This window comes from Orycteropus afer, unplaced genomic scaffold, assembly GCF_000298275.1.
Source record: "Orycteropus afer afer isolate SDZICR_OR568_19922 unplaced genomic scaffold, OryAfe1.0 scaffold00325, whole genome shotgun sequence".
Lineage (NCBI taxonomy): Eukaryota > Metazoa > Chordata > Mammalia > Tubulidentata > Orycteropodidae > Orycteropus > Orycteropus afer.
In genome coordinates this window covers 3,707,674-3,716,281 of record NW_006921912.1, presented here as the reverse complement: position 1 = coordinate 3,716,281, position 8,608 = coordinate 3,707,674, and positions in this window count along the sequence as shown.

The window sequence follows — 8,608 nt, the reverse complement described above, 5'->3', positions numbered from 1 at the left end:
ATTTTGGTCATGTTGTCAGAAGGGACCATTCCTTGGAGAAAGACGTCATGCTTGGTAGGGTGGAGGGTCGATGAAAGAGGGGGAGGCCTTCAACAAGATGGATTGACACAGTGGCTGCGATGATGGGCTCAAGTATAGCAGGCATCATGTAGCTGGCGCAGGATCAGGCAGTGTTTCATTCTGCTGTGCATGGGGATGCTATGAGTTGGAAACAACTCAACGGAACCTAACAACAACAACAACAACCAACCTAAACCACTCAAAAAGGGGCCAAAATTGGAGATCCTGGATAGAATGGGAGAATAATTTGGAATAAAATTTTTAAATAAAATTAAAAGACCAAGATTATTAGTTGGATAGAGATTGGTTAAACCCTCAAGCTGGATACTGATTGGTGGCACCCTTTGGGATCACTCTAGCATCTAACTTTCAGCTAAACGACAGATAAGCCTCCAGTTAAACAACTACACCAGGGAAATGCACTCCTTAGAAAAATCAACTATGGGAAATATGAAGGGCATCATTTGCACAGGGAGAAAGCTAGGGAAGCAGGAATGCATAGGGAAAAAGGACACAGGGAAAGGGTAACCACAGAGAGAAAGTGGGGAGAGAGTTGTTATATTGTGGAGATTGTAATCAGTGTCACAAAACACAATGTGTATAAACAGTTGAAAGTAAAATGAATCTGCTTTGTAAAATTTCACCCAATTTACAATAAAAAGTAAAAAGAAACACAAAATAGAGTACATGACAAAAAAAGGAAAATATCATGGTTTGAGCCAGGTGCACCTTACTCTTTAAAATTACATCTTTGCACTTTTGCTTGTCATTTGATTTCTTGACTGGTGATTCCATGGTCATTGATTGCAGATCCAAGTGAAAGGAAATCTTTGACAATTTCAATCTTTTCTCCATTTATCATGATGTTGCTTATTGGTCCAGTTGTGAGGATTTTTGTTTTCTTTTTGTTGAGATGTAATCCAAACATCAGTAAGTGCTTTAAGTCTTCACTTTCATCAAGCAAGTTTGTGTTATATGCATATCACACATTGTTAATAAGTCTTTCTCCATTTCTGATGGTATGTACTTCATCATATAGTCCAGCATCTTGGATTAGTGTTCAGAATATATATTGAATAATTTTAATGAGTTGCCACAATCCTGACACACATCTTTCCTGATTTGATACCATGCAGTATTCCCTTGTTCTGTTCCAATGATGGCCTCTTGGTCTATGTACAGGTTCTTTGTGAGTATAATTAAAAGTTCTGGAATTTCCATTCTCTGCAATGTCACCCATAATTTGTTATGATCCACACAGTTGAATTCATTTGCATATTTCACAAAACACAGATAAATATCTTTCTTGTATTCTCTGCTTTCAGCCAAGATCCATCTGCCATTATAGTAGGAAAACAAGGTCTTGTCACAAAGAACCAATGATCACCACAGGTTGAAGAGGGGAAGCAAAGGGTTTATTGAGTATTGATACCCAAGGAATCAGAGAGAATCACTTTTCTAAAATGTCTGTCTCCTCAAGCAAGGGTATAAACATGATTAAATAGGGAAATGGAAAAGGGGTTGAAGAACCCTTGGTCTGCCAGAAATGTCTTTGTTCTTCTCTTTCTTGGTTACTCCAGACCCAGCATTCCTCTTCCCAGGGTTGTCTTGTTTCATAAGTAAATTTCTCAGCCAAAACCAGTCATGGGAAAGGTTTCTTCTTAGAAGAATATATAATTGAAAATAACAAATCTAAAGAACTCAGCACCCATAAAGAGGTTGGCTTTTCTATTTACTTAAAAGAAAGCAAAAGGGAGGGAAAATTAGCAAGTTAATCAGCATGATTAATGTCTATTTTAATCATGCCTGCTAGTCTGTTAATATTCTGTGATTTTCCGTGAGGGGTCGGTTAAGCCTTCCATTTTAGCCTTCTACAACATCAACAATGATGTCCCTCATTCCACATTCCCTTCTGAATTCAGCTGGAATTTCTGACAATTCCCTAACAATATACTGCTGTCCATTTATGAATTGTTTTCTGCAGAATTTTACTTGCATGTAATATTCATGACACCATTTGATAATTTCTTTATTCTGGTGGATCAGCTTTCTTTGGAATGGGCACAAATATGGATCTCTTCCAGTTGGTTGGCCAAGTAGCTGTCTTCCAATTTTCTTGACATAAATGAGTGAGGGCTTTTATCATTTCTTCTGTTCGGTGAACGATCTCAAGGGGCACTCCATGAATTCCTGTAGCCTTGTTTTTCACAAATTCCTTCAGTTCAGTTTGGACTTCTTTCTTCAATATCATTGGGTTTTGATCATATGCTACCTTCTGAAATGGTTGAACATTGAGCAATTCTTTTTTCATATACTGTGTATTACTTACATTTTCTTTTGATACTTCCTGTATTGATTAATACTTTACCCATAGAATCTTTCAGTTGCAACTCTAGGCTTGGATTTTTTTCATCAATTTTTTTCAGCTTGAAAAATATTCAATGTGTTCTGTTTTGATTTTCTGATTTCAGATGTTTGCACATTTCATTATAATATTTACTCATCTTCTATTTTACTTCATCATTTCTTCCATTCTCTGTAGCTACCTTCCATTCAAGAGCAAGTTTCAGAATCTTTTCTGATTTCCATTTTGGTTTTGTCTTTCTTTCCTGTCTTTTTAATGACATTTTGCTTTCCTCATGTATAATGTCCTTGATGTCATCCCATATCTTGTCTGATCTTCAATCATTGGTGCACAATATGTGAAATCTATTTTGAAGATGTTCTCTTAATTCAGGCAGGACATACTCAAGGCTGTATTTTGGGTTTCGTGGACTTGTTTTCCCCAGCTTTACCTTAAACTTGCATTTGAGTAATTGATAGTCTGTTCCACAGTCAGCCCCTGGCCTTGTTCTGACTAATGATGCTGATCTTCTCCATCATCTCTCGCCACAGATATTTGGATTGAATCCATCTCTAAGGTCCATATATAATCCCCATTTATGTTGCTGAAAAAAGTTTTTTACAATGAAGAAACGCTGGTCTTAAAAAATTCTATCATGTGGTCTCTGGTATTATTTCTATCACTAAAGCCATATTTTTCAACTACCAACGCTTCATCTTTACTCTCCTGACCCTTTGATTTCAAGCTGTAAGACCTATTTCAACTTGTGACAGCCACAACAATAAGATTATAAATTTATGCTGCTTTTAGTCACTATATTTGTGGTAATTTATTGCAATAACAATAGAATACTAACACATTACCAAAAAAACAACCCACTGCCTTCGAGTAGATGCCGACTCATAGTGAACCCCATTGGGTTCCCGAGGCAGTAAATCTTTATGGAAGTAGATTGTCCCATCTTCCTTCCACAGAGTGGCAGGTGGGTTTCATCTGCCAATCTTCTGATTAGCAGTCAAATGCCTTACAGATGGAGAAAGTTATATAATTGGCAAGTCACATGGGTGGAATTCCTACCATTTGATGTTCTGGTCCTCCGGATTGGTCCAGCCATCTGCTTAACTATAGATCAAAAGGGTCTTCTGTGTTGACACCTTAGGACCTGCAACAAATGATCTGGCAATTACTTATTTTTTTCTAATTAAAAACTGTAATGAAATACCACCACACATCTTTTAGAATGTCCAAAATGAAAAAGACTGACCATACCAAATATAAGCATGGATGTAGAGGAAATAGAACTCTCATACCCTCCTGACAAGAATGGAAAAGGGTAAACACTTTAGAGTACAATTTGGCAGTTGTTTAAAAAGTTAAACTTTCACACACTATATAACCTACCTATTCCACTCCTATATATAGTCAAGAGAAATGAATCAATATATCTATAAAACAATTTTATGCAAATGTTTGCACCATCTTTAACTGTAATGTTAAAAATTGAAAGCAATGCAAATGTTTACCAGGTGAATTGAAATAAGTTACTGTCTATTTGTACAAATAAATACTACTCATCAACAAGCAAGAAACTATTGATGTATATAACAACTTGAATTAATCCCACAATTTTATGCTAAGATAACAAAGAAAAATAAAAATATGCATATCATATGGTTTCATTTATGTTATATCTAGAAAATGCAAAAAAAAAATAATCTATAAAGCACAAAGTTGTTCAGTGGTTGCCTGAGGACAAGAGGTTGGGGAGAGGCAAGGCAAGTGGATCACAAATAGAGATACTTTTGGGGATGATGAATACACTCACTACTTTCATTTTGATGATGATTTCAGGGTACACCCATATGTTAAAACTTATCTAGTTGTACACTTTAAATATATGCCAGTTATATTGTGTTAAAAATGAAAGAATTTCTGTAAAAGAAGAGTTTTAGTCAGATTCAAAGTGCAAATTGGGAAGCATCAATATTAAAGGTCAAAATAGCATTCTGAAGAGGGAACATAAGCTCACATCTTTTATATTTGAATTTGCAGAACTTTATACATAATTTGGAAGAGGCAGGAGTATATTTGACATACAACATGTTCTTGTTAGCCTCATTTATAAGAAATTGCTATTGGCTGGATTACTCAACTTTAGCCTCAGTTTCCTTCATTCCTGAGCTAGCTTCTTGTTTGCTGCAATGTTCTGGCTGGGTCACCTCAGAATGTTGAAGCATAATTTATTTTAGTCAAATGTGTGGTCATGGATCTTGCACTCTAAAAAGCCAAAACAAGAGCTTAGAACAAAATAGAGACTGATTGTGACTTTCATCAGTAATTTTATTTTAATTAATTAATTAATTTTTAATTTTTTAAGTTGTGATTTGGGTGAAAGTTTACAGAGCAAATTCATGTGGCCAAGAGGTGATTACAACCTTGTCCTTTGTCAGCTCTACTATACCCCAGGGAATTCTTACAGAACATACAAATACACTTGTAGAACCATTGTCTGCCAACTATATACATGGACTTGGATACACTCCCTGCTGCACAGATATACCTAAGAGTTCAGCCGGTCTACCCATCTAACCACTCATATACACCTGCTTGCCTTCACTGACAATGCAGTACTACTGTATGTGGAAAAGGGTTCATCTTTGTTGTCTGTACCTCCCATATACCTCTCTATGTCTTCCTCTTCCTCAATGCCACCATATTGATCACTCATATTTGGTATGTTGCCCTTTTTCACCCAAATCAGTATTTATCTCTACCTATCTAACAGTGTTCCCTATCCTCCCCTCCCAAACCTGGTAACCAAAAAAGAAAATGTCCTTCTACATATAAACCATTCCTTGACTTTTACAGTAACAGACTATTACAATGTTATTCCTTCTGTGATTGACCTATTTCACTCAGCAAAATGCCCACCAAGTTGATATACATTATGCAGTGTTTTGCAGATTCTACATTATTCTTTAGCATTGCATAGTATTCCCTTGTGTGTATGTACAATAGTTTGGTTATCCATTCCTTGGTTGATGGATACCTAGGTTGTTTCCATCTTTTGTTTATTGTAAGAAATGCTACGATGAACATGGCTGTGCATATGTCTGTTCTTGTCATGGTTTTTACTTTTTTAGGATGTATACCCGGTAATGGAATGGCTAGATCAAATAGTATTTCTATTTCCAACTTTTTCAGGAATCGCCATACTGTCTCCACAGTGGTTGTACCATTTTACAGTCCAACGAGCAGTGTATGAGATTCCTAATCTCTCCACATCCTGGCCAGTATTTGTGATTTTCTGTCTTGAACTTTGCTGCTAGTGCTGGGGCAAGATGGTATCTCATTGATGATTTGATTTGCATATCTGTAATGGCTAATGATCATGGGCATTTCTTCATATGTTTGTTGGCCACCTGAATATCTTCCTTTGTGAAGTGTCTATTCATGTCTTCTGCCCATTTTTTAATTGGATTATTTGTCTTTTTGTTGTTGAGGTGTTGGAGTTTTCTATAAATTCTAGAGATAAATCCCTTGTCAGATATGTCATTGCTGAATTCTCTTTCCCAATCTGTAGGTTCTCTTTTGACTTTTTTGGAGAAGTCTTTGGAAGCACATAAAAATTTAATTTTGAGATGGACCCATTCATCTAGTTTCTCTTCTGCAGTTTGTGCATTTTGGGTTATGCTTGATAGTCTATTTATGCCATATATTAAGGCCCCTAAATTGGTCCCTAGTTTTACCTTGAGGAACTTTAAAGCTTTAGGTTTCACATTTAAGTCTTTGATCCATCTGGAGTTAGTTTTTGTGTATGGTGTGAGGTACGGATTTTGTTTCATTTTTATGCAAATGGATATCCAGTTTTGCCAGCACCATTTATTAAATACACTGTCTCTTCCCCATTTAATGGATTTTGGGTCTTTGTCAAAGATCAGTTGACCATACGTTGATGGATATATTTCTGGTTTCTCAATTCTATTCCATTGGTCTATGTGTCTATCGTTGTACAAATACCAGGCAATTTTGAGTACTGTGGCTATATAGTAGGTTTTGAGATACATTAGTGTGAGACCTCCTACTTTATTTTTCTTCTTCAATAGTTTGCTTATCTGGGATCTCTCTCTTTTTCAAATAAAGTTAGTGATTGGTTTTTCCATATCCTTAAAAAAATGTTGATGGGATCTGGATTGGGATTGCACTGAATGTATAGATTGCTTTGGGTAGAACTGACATTTTCACAATGTTCAATCTTCCCATCCATGAGCATGGGATGTTCTTCCATTTATGTATATCTCTTATGGTTTTTTTATAGTTTTCTTTGTATAAGTCTTTTGTATCCTTGGTAAGATTTATTCCAGGTATTTTATTTTTTTGGTAGCTACTGTAAATGGTAGTGATTTCCTTATTTGTTTTCCACCAATCTCTTTGCTGGAGTAGAGGAACCCAACTGATTTTTGGATGTTGATCTTATATCCTGCCACATTTCTAAATCTCTCAATTATTTCCAGTAGATTTTTGACTGAATCTCTTGGGTTTTCTAGGTATAAGAAAAAATCATCAGCAAATAGGGATAGTTTGACTTCTTCCTTACCAATTTGGATGCCTTTAATTTCCCTTCCTCAACTTAATGCCCTGGCTAGGACTTCCAGTACAATGTTGAATAGAAATGGTGATAGAGGGCATCCTTGTCTGCTTCCTGTTCGCAAGGGGAATAGTTTCAGTTTCTCTCCTTTATGAATAATGTTGACAGTTGGTTTTGCATAGATACCCTTTATTATGTTGAGGATTGTCCTTCTATTTCTATTCTGCTGAGAGTTTTGATCAGGAATGGGTGTTGGATTTTATCAAATGCCTTTCCTGCATCAATTGATACTATCATGTGGTTCTTTTTCTTTGTTTTATTTATGTGGTGGAGGATGTTGATTATTTTTCTAATGATGAATCATCTTTGCACACCTGATATAAATCCCACTTGGTCATAATGAATGATTTTCTTGATATGTTGCTGGAGTCTAATGGCTAGGATTTTGTTGAAGATTTTTGCATCTATATTCATGAGGGATATTGGTCTTTAGTTTTCATTTTCAGTGATGTCTTTGCCTGGTTTTGGTATCAAGGTTATGCTTGCTTCATAAAATGAGTTAGGGAGGATTCTATCCTTTTCTGTGTTTTGGAATAGTTTGAGAAGGATTGGTGTCAGTTCTTCTCTGAATGTTTGGTAGAATTCTAGAGTGAAACTATCTGGGCCAGAACTTCTCTTGTTGGTAATTTTTTTATGACCTGTTCAATTTCTTCTTTTGTGATGGACCTGTTCAACTTTTCCACATCAGTCTGTGTTAGTTTAAGTTGTGTGTTTCTAGAAATCTGTCCATTTCTTCCAGATTTTCAAATTTGTTGGAGTACATTTCTTCATAGTATCCTGATATTATCTTTTCTATTTGAGTTGGTTCTGTTGTGATGTCACCCATTTGATTTGTTATTCGTGTTATTTTTTATTCTCTCCTTTGTCAAATTTCCCAGTGGTTTGTCAATTTTATTAATCTTTTCAAAAAACCAACTTCTGGTCTTGTTTATATTTTCTATTGTCTTTTTAATTTCTGTTTCATTGACTTCTGCTTGAATCTTTATTTTTTCCTTTCTTCTGGTGACTGTAGGCTTTTCTTGCTTGTTTTGTCTAATTGTTGGAGATGTTAGTTTAAAGTGTTGATTTTGGTTCTCTCTTCTTTTTTGGTGTGTGCATTTATTGCAGTACATTGGTCTCTGATCACTGCATTTGCTATGTCCCAAAGATTTTGATATTTTGTGTTTTCAATCTCATTTGATTCAAGTAATTTTTCAATTTCAGTTTTTAGTTCTTCTGTTACTCAGTCTCTCTTAAGGATGGTGCTCTTCATGTTCCATGTGTTACTCTTTTATTGTTGATCTTCCTATTGTTGATTTGTAATCTGATAGCATTGTGAACTGAGAAGATGCTTTGCAGTATTTCAATATTTTTAAATTTATTAAGGCTTGTTTTGTGGCCTAACATATGTTCTATCATGGAAAATGTATGTGCACTGGAAAAGAATGTATATTGTGCTGCTGTTGGGTGAAGTGCTCTGTAGATGTCTATAAGGTCAAGTTGGTGGATTGTGTTGTTTATCTCTTCTGCATCTTTGTTGAGTTTCTTTCCAGTTTTTCTATCTTTCATTGAAAGTG